Genomic DNA, 16855 nt, shown 5'->3' with positions numbered 1-16855 from the left:
AGTGAGCGAGCGGCTGGGTGGTGCTCAGTTGCCGACTGAGGTTAAACCACGACAGGGAAGTGGGAGATGCAACCCTGGTCCCCAGCTCTGGGCAGAGGGGTCACTTACGTAGATCCATCTTATGTAGGGCTGGGACAGCATTTCTCCAGCTCTCAGGGCATATGGAACGAGGGAGCATTTCTGGATACAGAGCTGGGGTTTTTGTTTGTTTGGGGGTTTTTTTTTGGTTTATGTTTTTTTGAGGCAATTGTTTAATTAACTGATCCATTCACATGTGAGAGATGCAACTTGGCATCTTACTCTCTCATGGGTTCAGCCTAAATGACTGAGTAGTGATCACATGGCAAAGACTACGCAGCAGGTTAGGGACGCTACTACTACACAGGCATATGAACTCTTACTCCTTCCCCCGGGGCACCCAGATCCTGCAGAGGCAAACCACCCATCCGCAACATTTATTCCCACCACCACCACATACGTAAGTGTTTTGCAAATAATACGGCAGGAGGGGAGACCACACCAGCATCGGATGAAAGATATTTACACCAACATTCAGTTTTTGGCGAATGTTTCAATTAATACTCAACACCCCTCCTCCCCCCAAAAAAATATCCTTAAAACATCTGTTCAGTGTCCCGCTCCAATAGCATGGGTAAAATCCTAAACCACAAGGACATCCGCGAAGAGAACAGTGTTACAAGAAAACTGTCCCTAACCAGCACCATTTCCATGTGTTCCTTGTTGGTTTTACTCTGCAGGCATTAAGTAGTCCACATATGTTTCCGTTTCAACCAGCACCCAGTCTGTTCAGAACAAAACACTGAAATAAATTCGTTATGGAAAATATTCAAATGAATCCTCTCTTCCCAGAATAAGCAAGAAGGAATGAAAATTGAAAAAGTGTATGAGCAACTCTACTATTATAATTTCCTTCTAGACCCTGAGCACACCATTAATCTCTTGAAAATGCCCTTTTCTCTAGTGAACTGTCTCACGGCTTTTCAATTACGCAAAACAACGTAAACAATATAAACACGGTTTTGGTGATATAAGAAACACTACTATTCTTTGCCTTCCCTTTCCATCTTAAGGGCTGAAGCTATTTACTTAACTGTGTATTGACTATGTTTCATCACGCATCACCCTGGATACCAATCTTGTGATACAGCTCTTCCTTGTAAGCTCCATCTCATAAAAAGTGCCAAAAGAAAAAGAAAGCAATAAAAAGGGTTGGAATTATTTAATTTTTGCTGCGCCAGAAATGATGTTTTCTGCTAGAAATTCCCAATTCTTGGCCAGGGGTTACAGTTAAAACTTTTCTTCGACTCAGCTCAAGCTTGTTACCCAACTTCGATCAAACCTCAGTAGTTCCAGGTGCCTAATTCCCATGTGAGGCTTTTGTGTTCCAGATAAATGGGGCAAAAGGAACCAGAAGGTGGTACGAAGGGACTTGTACCGCGCGCCTACCGAGGACATTCAAAACCACATGGCCAAACTGCTCTGCCGTGAGCTTAAAGACTATCATCTCCCCACCTCATGCGCAGGTCTGCACCTATATGCACAGGTGAGCTCCTGGAGGGAAAGCGCTGAGGCTGGAATGGGGGTTTTCCCCCGCAAAACACCCCACCTTTGGTAGCAGGATGCCAGCCATAGCGTCTACGTCAGCTCCATAGCCAACACCAGCCTTCCCCAGTCCCAAAAGCAGCAGCAAGGCTGCAACATCTCTCCACGATGAACCTCCTCCACACCGACCACCGCTTCACAGCCAAGCCAACCCTTTCCAACCAAGAAGTTTCAGATTAAAATCCACCCATGCAACATCTGGATTATATAAACACCCAAACCAAAACCCACTCTCACCTTCGCTCCATCCCACCAAAACTCCCCAGGAGAAAGTGATGGCTAACCCTTTTGGCAGACTATGACTATTTTCTCCTGGATGCCTTCCAGTCTGCAGATCTCCAAGCTTTCAAACCTCAATTTCCCTATTTGCGGGTTTTTTTCCTCTCCATTTGGGTCTAATCCCTCCTTGCACCCATCAGCGACTGCTGAATTGCTTAACTTTTTTTGCAAGGCAAGTGAGGTTTAAAGTATCTCAAGTGCTGAGGACCAACATTGCCACAAAAAAAAAATAATCCTCCAGCTCCTTAAAGGTCATTATGGGATAAGCTTGGCCAGTATTCATGCACTGGATGACACTGATTTGATAAACAAGCCAAGGAAAAGACTTCAGAACATGGTTGGGCTTTTTTTTCCGTATATATATTTTTCCCCTCATTTACATGCAAGTAGCATAGCTTTTGTCAAACTCTCCAAAAGCTATTTTTGGTCTGTCCTTGATGGTGCACTTGCCAGATATATTTGCCTGTCTGATTTTGTGAAAATCCAGTCAAATTCTTCAAGGGTTGACATCCTTCAGTGAGTTCAAGCACAGTTCCAGATGGGCTTTCAGAAGAACAGGGAACATCTTCCCAGCACCACTGATGCTATTCAGCACAAACTGAACCAGAATCCGAACCTACGTGAATCTGACCTACATGCACAATATATTGGATTTAGTCCGGGTCCTGTACAACCTCCCTCCAACAGCCCCTCATCAGAAGAGCTTTAGAGGTCCCTACTTTGCAAGCTCCCACATGCTTTAAAGCAAGGTGAAATCTGCAACGTGCAACAGCTTCAAGACTCTACTGCCAAAAATAAAAGACTTAAAATCATGTCATCCCGATCACTCAATCACAGCCACAAGTGGGTGGAGGAAACGACGCCACTTCACCTACAGAAACTCGGGCAGAACCGCTAGAAAGTCTGAAGGTGCTTGAAAAAATGTCCACGTTTTCAGCTCTGTGAGATTTTATAAGAATGTCAGCAGTGACATTTTGGTAGTTGTTCTAGAAAACCTTCCCTTCGCCACCCTTCCCTTTCTGTTTCTCCCTCTTCCCACAGGAAGAAGGTGGACGTGCTCACTAGTTACCAATTACTCGCACTGAGCTTAAACATGCGCAGCTCACACAGCACTCAGTATTGTCCTGCAAATGAACTTGACCAAGCACATCTGTATTAGCACCTTCATTCCTACCAGGATGCATTTTGGAAGTAGCTCACCCTTTTGTCCTGCTTTCTGTGTTCCGGTTCACGTCACTAAAGGGCTTTGGGTGAAGCTAAACCAGAAGATGTGCTCCAACAGTGAACCCAACGCACCTCAACCACCAATGGGCACCATAGGACCAGATTAGAGCTAGTCCTAAGTGGCCACACCACCACCTCCAGAGTGCTTGGACCACGAATATCAGGATCTCAGCACTATCTATCTCTTTCCACAACCCTCTTCTCTTGGGCCACACTACTTGCTAATGCAGATATAGCCATGGTGTCTTGCAAAATGGCACAAACCAGTATTAACCTCATTATACCGACATTTAATTTTAAAGGAAGAGTCTCCTTTTCCCTCCAGCACATGTACCATGTGCTTGGTTAAGCTCAAAAAAAAGCCAGCTGGTACATGGACTAGGTCTTTGCACAGCACACCCACTGAGATGGCCACAGCCCAAAGGAGGGTGGAGAGAGTCTCACTGAAAAGAAGAGAAGTGACTCTGAAGTGAGAATATTTAAAAGGATCAGGCACAGGTTGAAGATCTGGCGCTGCAGAAGCACTTCCAAAACCAGGCACCTTACACATACCAGTGTGCTTGCGATCTCAGGCCTATTGTGGGGCCACTTGTAGCAATAGGAATAAGATTTCTTACTCCAAGAGTATCTACAGACATAATCAGAAGAGCCCCAAAAGGAAACAAATGAAGACTGAGGCGTGTTACCAAGTTGCAGTTTGTCAGTGATTTTTTAAATTTTTTTAAATCACAGAATCCTTAAAAAAAAAAAAAAAAAAAAAAAATCAGCATTTCATCCACATTCTCCACAACTTTTGTGCATCCCCAATCCCCACCCTATGTCAGGTGAGAGCATAACCAACTCCAAAGTAATGGATGATGGCAAAAAAAAAAAAAAAAACAAATTGAATGAAATTGCCACAGAAAGAGCTAGTTTGAGATTCAACTGTGAAGTTGGCTCGTCCATTTTGCCTGCTCTTGTGCTGCGAGTTTTAATCTAACTTGTTAAAAACAGCCCTGAACTTCGTATCACAGAGCACAGAAGAGATTTTCCCATCTGGGGATTAGTTTTGGTTAACTGAAGTCTGCGCCAGCCTCTTCTGCTGCAATCCCCAACACAGACGAATGTCGCAGCGTTATTTACCATCCAGCACAGGTGGCGCAGCAAAGCAGAGAGGCTCAGGAAGATTATTTTATTTCCTGTAATATCTGTAGGAGATATTATGAAGTTCATCTACATACACACTCCCACCTACCCCTCCTACAGGGACTATTTCAATTTAGTCAAACTTGCTATATTAGAAGCGATGAGATTTCTCACCCCTTTCTACATTCTAGCTGATCGCACGTATGCTGGAAGACATCTCTTAGTGTGATACCATTTGTAAACCAAAGAAATTCTTCAACCAACAAATCCATGCTTTTTAAAAAGTTTCTCTGGAGAAGGTATCCCGGCTGTCACTAGAAAGCGATCCTCTAGCCACGCGCAGAGCTAATGCGCATTTGTCTGCCACAGCTATTCCCTGATGAATTATGGGGTGAACACAACTCAACACTGTGCGGCTCTAGAGAGGACAGAACCATGTCCATTTGATAATTTACTTGATGAACCCTTATTGAGCCTTTAGATCACCAAATTGCCCATTATCTTCCCAAAAAGCAGATCAGCACAGCGTCAGGATCTAAATAGTGTGTGATTTGGACTCAGAACAGAGAAAGAACATTTAAGATCTTAAAATCAAGATTGCCCAGGGTGAGACTCCATTGATCAGAAGTGGCTATCACTGCATTTACACTTGCCCCTCTTCCTGAGGTTTAAATATTTTTATAATTAAGCTGGGTCTACCAGAAAGTATGTCCCAAGCCTTGTCTGGGGCATGCAGGCAAAACAGAGGGGTGCAACATGTGAGACCATGTTAAATTGCTTATTTACTGCCAGGTTTATTCCCAAAGGTCACCAAAATGCTGTGCAATGAGCTAAGCTGCCCCCCTCGCTCCTCCTTTGCACCCAGCTGGAGGAGGAGGTCGCATTGGCTCGAGGTCTGCTCCATTAAAGCCAAGAAAAGCTAAGGCTAGAGCCAGCTGATTTGCTGGCAGCCCATGGGTGAAGCAAAGCATAAACATTTTGCTTCACTGAAGTTGCTAGAGTCACCCCAGTCAACACTGGTCCTGAAACACCCTCCTCCACCTGCAGTGGTGGCTGGAGACCTCTGTCAGCTCATCCCAAGCGAGCAGCAGGACTTGCATCCTTGAGATGCGCCTACATCTCCTGGCCTTGGGATAAAACTGCAGGAGGCCCTCTAAAGCAAACCCACCGCCTCCAGCATCCTCTCTGGCACCCAGAAACAACGTAGAGTTTCAAAATGAACTGGAAAGAGAGAAGCCTGCTTTGAACTGTGAATGGATAAGAGGAAATGCCAGTGCTGGATGGATTAGGGCTCCATTCCTACACGGATTAGCTCATAGCAAACAACGGTCCAGCAATCATTCAGCGTGGGCGAAGTTGGGTCCCTTCCAACTTGTGCATCCCTAGAAGCTCTCCGGTGAAGGAAGTCAAATGCCACTGCTGCAATGCTGCTGGGAGCTTGCCCCAGTTTATACCAGTACAGATAATCATGGCAGCTCACGGATGGAAACAGACGTTTTTTACAGTCCCCCTTCCGATTCACATCCAACTGTGAGGATTGCACAGATCCTCACATCAAACCCTCTGCAGCAGTAGGTCCCCAAAGCTCTCCCAGAGCAGCTGAAGCCACAGCGAGAAGGATTTCACCTAAAGAGCCTTAAAAATGGCCTCAAGTTGCGCCAGGGGAGGTTTAGATTGGACGTGAGGAAAAATTTCTGTACTGAAAGAGTGGTGAAACATTGGAACAGGCTGCCCAGGGAAGTGGGGGAGTCCCCATCCCTGGAGGTCTTTAAAAGACGTGTAGATGAGGCGCTGAGGGACATGGTTTAGTGGGCCTGGTGGTGTTGGGTTGACGGTTGGACTGGATGATCTTAGAGGTCTCTTCCAACCTTAATGATTCTATGAAATAGGGGTGAGGTTGTGGTCACTTGGAAGAGAGGAGATGCACAACAAAGCAGATTTCTTTTCCTGATTAAAAGATATTTTCTTTAAAAGACTAAAAGCCAGAAGACGTTAACAACTTTACACTAAGCCACCACTGAGACCAGTCAGAGGAAACAACATACTGTTTTGTGGAAGAAGGTTAAGTCAGACGAGTGCGGCAAGTGGGGTGCCGTAATTTTCTTCTTCACAACGCCCCATGAAAACCCTTCACAGAGAGCGTAAGGGGGCTTAAAAGAAGGGAAGAACAAACCTGCATTCACAATTCAAGTGAGTCGACTCTATAGGTGCCTTCGTCTTTTAACAAAAATTCAATAAAACAGAAGACAGTTCGTTGAAAAAGGGGCTCAAACAGCAAAATGGAAAAAAAAAAAGATAGAAAAATAAACAACTATTGATTGCCTTCAGACTTAAAGCTCTCTTAGCACGGAGGGCCTCAAATCAAGAAAGATCACTATCATTTACAAAGAGAAGCCAAAAACCCTAAACCACAGAGCAAGGAGGAAAAAAAAAAAAGCCCTTCTCCACAGACCGCTATGTCAAGACCCAACCTTCATTTGAAGAGCAGAGACAGCAAAGACGGGTAGCGTTTGCTACCGACCGGAAAGACAGCGTGACGGCGGGGAGGCTGAAGGGCAGCAAAAAGGATCAGACGAGCCCACTAAAATCAACAGAAAAAACTCCAACTCACTTCCCTGCACTCTGGCTTCGAACCAAAAATCTTCTATTGCTAGATTCATTATTTCAGGAAAGTGGATAAGCTGAGTTTCCTTTCAATTCTGCATTCCTCTTGGCTGTTAATTTATATTTCACACAGCACCAGGAAATCACTCATCATTAAATGCTTTGGCAGAGTGAACTCCCTCCTTGTCTCATGGCTACTTCGAGCAGAACCGAGGTTTATTCTGCCAAAACTGTTCAGAGATCCCCTTCCTCCTTTTAAATAGGTATTTTTCAACCTTCCTCTTAAAATAGTTGGCTTTCCAAATCCAAAAACTGAGTGGTCTATGGTCCCACGTTTGGAAAAAGTCAGTGCAAACCAGAGCCATAAAAACATCTGACTCACTCCTCCACATTAACACCGAGTTACAATAAACATCGTGCAGAGTAATCCAACCTAACAAGTTAGTTGAAGTTATTTTTCCTTTTCGCCTGCTGATAGGATCTGTGTTCTGGTCAGAGGTTTCTGTGATCAGACACATTAAGCCTGTTTCTAATAAATATAACCAGCTACTGAAAAAAATGTGGAAGGAAGTCGCTCCATACTGAAAAAATAGCAAGTGTATTTATCTATAGCTACCCTGGACAAGAATTATTATCTACACATGTGAGGCTATAGTGGTCTCCACGTACAGTCAACCAGAGGTTTGCTCCAAAAAAAAGGTTCTGATTAAATGATCTAAAAATTTGCTCTGGAGGAAGCTGGCCCTCTTTGTTGGCTATATAAAGAGCCCCTGAAACCATCTTCTCGCTTTCAACACCTACAACTAGATGGTGTGAAATATCTCCCCACCATCCAACCCGTGGGTCTCTTTCGACCAACATTAATAGAAACATGTTCCACCTCCAGTCCCCGTGACCAGAGAGGGTTTTCACAACAACTTTGTGTACAAGGGGAGCTAAACAGTCTCAACTTTCAGTCTGCTCCCTCCAGCATCTCTGCAAATACCACCACTCGAGCCAGGACCACGGCGTGCCATACGAGGTGGCAGATGTGCCTGCTGGAGATCCTCTCCCACCATAGCTTGCGCTCCCCAGCTAGAAACGAAGGAGCAATCGGAGGGACAGACTGGTTTCTGGAATCGCCGGTCATCCGACATGAAGAGGGCTCTTGTTCAAGTCAAAGCGCCTCTGGGAATTCGTGGCTTTCAGTCTTCATGACGGACCCTACCCATTCTCTGTCTCCTGAACACAGTAAAGCTCCTGTTCATTCATTAAAAATAATTAAATAAGTAAATAAAAATCAAACTAGAGCAGGAAGAAGCCTTTTGACAATGTCTTCCCCCTCCCCCCTTTTTTTGCCGGAAAAATCAAGTTGTGATCTTTTTTTGTCGGAAAAATTCAAGTTGTGAAAAATGGAAGCCTTTTATAGGAAGTATACCATTTTAAAGCAATTTCTTGCTGGAGGGCATCTCAGCTTGAGGCTGGAATTTCTGGTCAGAGGAAACCCCAGAGAGACTGAGTCCTCCCAAAACCTGGCAGCACATCGGTCAGGACATGCACAAGCAGATGGAGAACAACAGAATGTGGATCTGACCACACATACACACACACACACATATTAAAAAAAAAAAAATCAAACGTAGGCATCTTTCTCCAGTTCCACCCATCCAACCATGCTGCTGGAACAACTGCAGCTGCAAACTGGGTATATTGGGTTTGCATGGCAAGGTTTTAGGGGGGGGGTACCCCCATTCCCCGTCCCCCTGCACCGCCCGGGGGGGAAGGACATAGAGAAAATCGGGTGTGAAGTCAAGCCCAGGAAGAAGGGAGGGGTGGGGGGAAGGTGTTTTTAAGATTTGGTTTTATTTCTCATTACCCTACTCTGATTTGATTGGTAATAAATTATTTTTTTTTTTTTTTCCTCCAAGTCGAGCCTGTTTTGCCCGTGATGGTAATTGCTGAGTGATCTCTCCCTGTCCTTACCTCGACCCACGAGCCTTCCATTATGTTTTCTCTCCCCTGTCCCGCTGAGGAGGGGGAGTGATAGAGCGGCTTTGGTGGGCAGCCAGTGTCAACCCACCACACTGGGCAATATGGAAAAGTCAAAGGGGAAAACCCAGAAGTCTGGAGGGGTGATGTGACATGCTAAGGATAGGGGCAGGTGACAGGGACAGACCTCAGCCTCTTGAACGCCAGTCTGCTACCATAACCCTAGCCACCAATCTCATTTGCTTTTTATTTGCATGCAACTCAGCCTTGGGTCCATGCTCTGTTGGCTTCAGACTTCTCCCCGTCACAGGTCACATCCATAGTCGGAAAAAAACATCCTACATCAGTTCTGCCCTGCCAGCACTAGGATCTCTAGACAACAGCTATTTTAGACTGCTTCATTGAATTAATACACCCTGGTCAGATCTGTTTACAATTCTAAGGACATCATCCAGGAGCAAACCAGGGTTACTCAATTTTGTTAGAAGAACATCAAATCCACTAGAGCAAGCAGTAACTTCAAGCAAGTTATGTTAGTACCTCCATAGCTCCACACAGACCAGATGTCCAGATGCCCACTGGCTTCCCTTGGGCTATGGTGAGGTGTCCCTGAACCCCTCCTCTGTCCTTGGCCCCATCACTACACATCTAAACATTCCTTCTCTCATCACTCCTTTTAAATTCAAGCCTTCACCCCAGAAGAAAGCACCTACCAGTTTAGACGCAGAGCTTTCAGAAGAGCTAAGCTATGTTCACCAGAGCAGCCAAGCAACCTGTGGATGAATCTCATCTCCATCTCCCTGCCGTAAGATATTTATCATTTTCCCATAAGACATCATAAATCGCCACGCTGAGACAGCATTCGCAAAGACATCCAAGACAACCAGGCCCTCAAACTTGCAAATGCAGCATGACAGAAGAGGTATTTTATCTTCCTGCAGTGCACGCCATCCTTGTGTCCCTAAATATCCACCGGTCCAGGCCTGCACCTGCCTTTAGCAAATGAATGGATTCTGTTGAAGGATCAAGGCCACGTAGTCCTAAATGACCGCTCTCTACCTCAAGAGCAAATACAAGAGCTGGACTCAAACTGGAGCACCACCATTACTCAAGTGTGTTTTCATTGTATCCGGGAGTGAATTTAAACGACCTGAAGAGTTTACTAATGAGTCTTCGCTACACTATTTTCTGACATTTTCAAGAATCAATTTCCTGCAGGCATTTATCAGTATTAGCTCAGAGCGGAAAGGAGGCAAGTAACATTTATCCAGTGAATACAAAAGAAAAATTGAAGGCATGATTCTTCATTTCCGGATTACCCAATTGGACCCCATTCGAACAAACAAAAGAAAATCTTTTTCAAGCAAGTTATTAAATCATCTCTGAAGATGAAAGATGACTACATCTCCCAGCTGCACCCATTAGAACCAGGAACCGCGGATAAAAAAGAACAAATATCAGCTGGAGCATTTTGTCAATGGGTACAATACTTCAGTTCCTACAGTGAAGTTACAAATTTTCATTAACAACTCATGGTATGTGAATGCATAGTCCTTAAAACAGAGATTTGCGTACTATAGATGTGAACAATTTTCCATCCCGGTCGATTTTGAGCTCATTAGCTCTGATCAGTGTCAAAGATCAAATGTAGACCCCAATAAATATTTAAAGATAAAATAACTGAGGCAGCAGGGGGCCTCTGGCAGGCTCTGCTCTAAACTCCCGCTCAAAGCAGGGCCAACTCGGGTCAGGTTGCTCAGGGCAATGTCCCAGCAAGGTTTGAATGTCTCCAAGGATGGAAATTCCCACCCTCCTCTGGGTCCTGCTCCAGGGTTTGACCACCCTCATGGAGAGAAACTTTCCTACTGTCTAACTGGAATTTCCCTTGATACAGCTTGTGTCCATTGCCTCTTGCCCAGCTCCATCTTCTCTACAACCGCTCCTTAGATAGTTGCAGAGAGCAGCAAGATCCCCTCCTTCTCCTGCTGCACAACCCCAGCTCTCAGCTTCTCCTCGTATGTCCCAGGCTCCAGGCCCAACCATTTTGGAGTCTGTCTGTTATTGCCTGCCTGGTTTTGGGGAGCCCCAAACCAAACCCAGTGCTCAGACGTGGTCTCTCAGGGGTCAGCAGAGAGGAAAACCCACATCCCTCAAGCTGCTGGCTGCACTGTCACTATTACAGCCCAGGATGCAATCAGCCTTCACTGCCAGAAGTACATCCAATAGCTGAATCTCATATTGCAGAGGGATATAATAAAGGGAAAGTGCCTTGCACGCCAAGGATTTGAAGACTTTAAGTGAGCAAATCAATATACTTGACTAGCAGATGTTGACCTACCAGACCTTATGTACATCGGGAACAGAATCAAGGCGCCTGGGCTTCAATTCCCTCACCTTAAAGAGGCTGCAGAGGGATCAAGCTTTCATCCTTCTGTTGGATTTAAGACTCGTGAACCCAAGAGAGAGCAGGCAGCAGCCTGCAGGACTCCACAGTGCATCAGTCAGCTCTCATGGTACTTTGTAACCTGTCCAAAGGCTTCATTATCTCTCCATCTACCAAACAAGACCGTGAACATCTGGTGCAAAACTCCACTTGAACACATTCCCCAGCTCTTGCTTTTTACTCTTCATCCTCAGCTTTCTCTCTTCTCCCTGTCTTTGCTTAGTACTTCAAATCTCATAAGGCATGGGACTTTTTCCATTTGCTACAGCCCTCTCCAGGCAGGAGATGGACTGATTGGAAGGATAAATCTGTCAACACAATCAACTTGAGCCAGTCTGGCCACTTCAAACACTGCAAAGGTTTTGGCTGATTCGCTACTCCTAGGTAACACGCTGCGGTCTTGAAAAAAACCCCCCTGCCGATAAATAAATGGGAAGAAAAAGGAAGAAACTGGGTCTAACAGAGAATGGGTCTGAAGTAAGGAGGAAAAAACATTCCTACTGCTCTGGCTGCTGAGGCTTCGATAGTTAACCAGATGCTTCCTGAAGTAAGTCATTGCACACCTCAGACATATCTTATTTGACTCTTGCAAAGACTAGGCTAATAGCTCTCTGCACACCTTGTTAGAGAAGGCCATGAATGAGATTTCTGAGCTGTGATATGCTCCATTTACAATTCAATTTAGCAGGTCAAAGAAAGTGGCAGAGAACATATTATTGAAATATGTGTTCCTGCTGGGGCTGCCGTAATTGAACTGTAGATCAACAGATGCAACAAAAAGAGAGCCAAATCTCTAAAAATAACATTATTACACTTTGTAAAACACCTCGGCTCCCAGCCTCCAAAAACACAACCAGAAAGGGTAGTCAGGCAGGACCGCTAATTCCCTCCAGGCTTCAGGGCTTGCAGCCTTGCAAAGCTGAGGAGCAATCGGGCAGTTTCGCTTGCCCAGCTAGCAAGCAAAGGGATAAAGGTATCCAAACTAAGGGACAACCCATAGTTGCCTTCCCCTCCTTCCCCCCACGCTCTGCCATTAGGAAGGACCAGTTTCTCTCTAGGTATACTTCATTGAACAGAGGCAACATCTAACTGTATCCCAGCAGCTATAATCGCCACAAAAAAATGCTGGGAACTCTCGATGGTGCTGTGACAGGAATTCCTGTGCTGTTCCAGAGACGGTGCACAGCTGGAGCCAGGGCTGTTTCTTGGCTATTAGTGGCCCCAGGGGACTTTCTGCAGCAATAATAATGTCCTGGACCAGCTCCGCCTCCTGCAATTACATCTTCCCTCTTTCATTCAGCACAGAGGTGAACAAAAATCCCTTAGGGAGCCTCTGATTCATGAGAAAACAGGACAGAGCGATAGGGGTTTACTCCACTTTTACAGCTCCTGACAGCGTGTTTTTAATCTACTGTATCTTTCCCAAGCAGCGATACCCAGTGCTTCTGACAATGCTAACGGAAGGATTCGAGTATCGCACCAGAGTCCTCTTTGGTGCCTTATAAAGCTATTACTGATGCTAATGATGCACTATTCCCTTTCTCTTTACCAAGCATTTTGCATATTTGGAGGCCGAGGGGAGGCAGCTATCTTTTCTAGTCTAAATAGGTCCAGCTCTTTCAGTCTCTACTGATGAGGCTCATCTAGGAAAAAAAAAAAACCAACAATACAGCCCATCGCTCTTGCACAGACCAAGTGGATGAGGTCCAAGCCTTGTCTGAAGTGGAACACCTTGCTGGGCACAGCATCCCCGCTGAGCTCTCATCAGCGTCAAGCAGCAGGATGACTGCATCCTCGATGCCTCCTGAGGATGTTATTCCTGCTAACACATCCCAGTCTCATGACAGCCCTTTTCACAGGCACGTGATGTTGTTGACTTGCACTTAGCTTATGGTTCACTTTAATTAAAGCACCAACATCCTGGGGCAATGGGTTTTAAGATTAAAAATAGGTTTAATTAAAAAAAAAAAAAAGGACTATGTAAGTTAACTAAAGAATAGAGCCGATGAAGGCTATTAAATGTAATGGTCTCAGTACCACCTCTTACTCAAGTAATCTCAGAAAAACTGATTACCAGAAGGAGGATCATTTTGTGCACATTCTGGGGGTTTTGGAAGGTCTTTCCCTAGCTGTCTGCTTCTGGCTCCTGTTGGAAATAAGACATTTGGCTAGATGGGTCCTCTGCCAGGCCTAGAAAAGGTTGTAGTCATTAAAACCCCCAGACACCTTCAGCAAAGCTGTGGCCCAGCCACCTTGCATCCCAGCAGATCGCTCAATGCCAGAGGAAATAGCTCCGCATTTGCCTTTGCTGATCCTATTTCTGTCCTGGCCCCAGACTGCTTTTGCAGTTTGTCCAGCTCAGTCTAATCCCAGGCTCTGACGTGCCTCCAGCTCTTTCCTGTTCGGTGTTTACGAGTTTAATAAGCATGGCTTTCATTAGGCAGAATGGTGGATAGGATAAATACTGAATATTTATCCCTATTTAAAGGGAATTACTGTATTTCAGGAGTGTTTACAGGAACTCTGTTGTAAAGTGCTCTGGTTCAGAGCAAATAGTCCTATCCCAAATAGTCTGATACCGATGTCAAATAGATTCAAGGGCAAAGGATTGGACTGGGAGAAGAAACAGCCAGTAAGCTTATTCCTTGGACAATTTCTTTCCCTTGCATCTTACTCTTGGCAGCAAATGTCTGCAAACCAAACTCTAAAAATGCTACTTTGTCATGATGCTTGGCCCAAAAATAACACCCCCAAGGATTTATTTGCTGGTTGAAAGGGCGAGAGCATCACCAGGCAGTGCTGGAAGACAAAAACCTGACTGTAAAAGAGGCAATGGGTGCCATTCCTGAGATCAATATGAGGTCTTCCACCTTCCCTCAAAAGGAAAGACAAACAGCCTTCAACTTGAAAGGAGAAGGAGTCAAAGGAGAGATGCACAGAGAGCAGGACCAGATGTTCACAAAATGACCAAGAAGCTCACCCTGGCAGTGGCAATATGAAAGGACTCCTGTGTTACACCCCAGATTAGACTCAATTCGGGTCTAGGACAATCTTGCTTGGCTCCCTGCTTTATATGAACAGCAGATACCAACACGTTGTACCTCCACACAAGGTGACAGGCTATGCATGTGAGACCTGCCATCCCCAAAGCCAAGCTTGTCTCGCAGCGGTCATTTTGGTCCACCTGCAGAGAGGGCCACGCCCACACCAGCAGATGCAGAAGCAGCAAGCTAAACCAGGAGCATCAACAGAAGTGGTGCCAAAGGGCAAACCAGAACATCTGCCCAGGCCAACTGTATGAGGTTCAACAAGGACAAGTGCCGGGTCCTGCACTTCGGCCACAACAACCCCACGCAGCGCTACAGGCTTGGGGAAGAGGGGCTGGAAAGCTGCCCGGCGGAAAGGGACCTGGGGGTGGTGGTCGACAGCCGGCTGAACATGAGCCGGCAGTGTGCCCAGGCGGCCAAGAAGGCCAATGGCATCCTGGCCTGGATCAGAAATCGTGTGGCCAGCAGGAGTAGGGAAGTGATCGTGCCCCTGTGCTCGGCACTGGTGAGGCCGCACCTCGAATACTGTGCTCAGTTTTGGGCCCCTCACTCCAAGAAGGACGTTGAGGTGCTGGAGCGTGTCCAGAGAAGGGCAACGAGGCTGGTGAGGGGTCTGGAGAACAAGTCTGCTGAGCAGCGGCTGAGGGAACTGGGGTTGTTTAGCCTGGAGAAGAGGAGGCTGAGGGGAGACCTCATCGCTCTCTACAACTCCCTGAAAGGAGGTTGTAGCAAGGGGGGTGTTGGTCTCTTCTCCCAAGTAACAAGTGATAGGACGAGAGGAAACGGCCTCAAGTTACGCCAGGGGAGGTTTAGATTGGACGTGAGGAAAAATGTCTTTACTGAAAGAGCGGTTAAACATTGGAACAGGCTGCCCAGGGAAGGGGTGGAGTCCCCATCCCTGGAGGTATTTAAAAGACGTGTAGATGAGGCGCTTAGGGACATGGTTTAGTGGGCCTGGTGGTGTTGGGTCGATGGTTGGACTCGATGATCTTAGAGGTCTTTTCCAACCTCAATGATTCTATGATTCTATGATTCTATGATTCTATGATTCTATGATTCTATCTCCCCACGTGGAAATGGAGCATAGGCTCCTTCTTCTCCTTCCATCAGTGTCACAAGTGACAGGCAACGGCAGCTTAAAAAGGCATTTGCAAGGGCGGACTATCCAGCTATCCTGCCTGATGGGTCAGCTGGCCTCTAGCTGAGGACAGCAGCAAGGAAAGCTATAAAGCAGCAGGTATCTAAATGCTTGTGTTATTCAGAAATCGCTGTCTGGAAGGCACAAAAATGACGATGACAATAAGCAAAAATTATTGCCTAATAAAAGCTGCAGCAAAGAAGGTGAAGATCTGACTTATGCAAGGTCCCCTTTCCACCTTCCAGCAGCTCTGACAAATCATGCAACGCTGTTGTTGCAGTTGGGCATTTCCTGTGATGTTTATAATTCTGGCATAGCAAAGTCAAATTATATACGAACAACTCTGCCACGCTTGTCTAGAGGGAAGCCATGAGATTCTCCTGCAACTATTTCCTTTCAGTACCCATCACCATGACTAAAATGCAAGCAGCCAACTTGCAGACAAGAGAATTAAGTCGTTTCCATCCTGTTTTAAGCAGGAGCGACAGTCCGATTGCTCCATGCATGTGTTGAAAAAGGCATTGCAACTGCTTTGTCTCCTGCTGCTTTCCAATGGCAAACCGGCACGTGAACTGTTCAAATCCCAAGATAATGGCACTGTCCAAATAAATCTATTTTTCTTCTCTTCATTTATTACCATATGATCATCTGCAGCAAAAGCATAAAGACACACAATGAGCAGGGGACATCGCAATTGAGATGAGATACTGGGCCCCCGAGGGAGGGACATTCCCGATTCACCTTTCCAGAATCGGAGCAAACTTAACATTTCTGCTGGGATGCCCAGTGGGTGCCCCTGAAGACAACCAAAGCACGCTGGGAGGAAGGACTTCTTTAGAGGGAAAGCTCAGTTCATTTCCTCGCCATATAATTGTTTGCAATTTCAGAAAAAGACATTTTAATCTCTCTCATATTCTCACTCTGTAAAAATGGGAATAATTATCCCTCTCCTCAAGAGCTGCAGATTGATTAGAGCACTTCAATTCCTCCAGTGGAAGGCGTTCCAGAAATAGCAAGTCTGCCATACTGCTGTTTCTCTACCTTGCCGTACTTGAGAGTTTTTTCAAAGCAGGACAACAACCAGCCTGACTTTCCACTCTCCTTTAAGAAGGTAACCTGAAGAGGACATTTCCTGGAAATTCAAAAGAGCTCACACTGAAAATAACCCAGATGGTCAATGTTCAAGACTTCTCCTGGTTCACTGCTCATTGGTTGTAAAACATGCCAAGCAAAAGCGCTAATCTTACAGCTCTCCTACATGACTGTATTGGGTTTGCGTGGCAAGGCTTTGGTAGCCAGGGGGCTACAGGGGTGGCTTCCGTGAGAAGCTGCTGGAAGCTTCCCCCATGTCTGACAGAGCCAACGCCAGCCGGCTCCAAGATGGACCCGCCGGTGGCCAAGGCC

General features: G+C 45.9%; 1 protein-coding gene across 1 annotated transcript in view; it reads right to left on the bottom strand.

Moving 5' to 3' along the window:
- The window catches only part of GDPD5 (glycerophosphodiester phosphodiesterase domain containing 5), a 124089-nt gene that overhangs the window by 53505 nt on the left and 53729 nt on the right, over nt 1–16855 (bottom strand). The window lies entirely within an intron of this gene.

Source organism: Aptenodytes forsteri, unplaced genomic scaffold, assembly GCF_000699145.1.
Source record: "Aptenodytes forsteri isolate BGI_AS27 unplaced genomic scaffold, ASM69914v1 Scaffold231, whole genome shotgun sequence".
Taxonomy (NCBI): domain Eukaryota; kingdom Metazoa; phylum Chordata; class Aves; order Sphenisciformes; family Spheniscidae; genus Aptenodytes; species Aptenodytes forsteri.
This window is presented reverse-complemented; position numbering and strand designations above follow the sequence as displayed.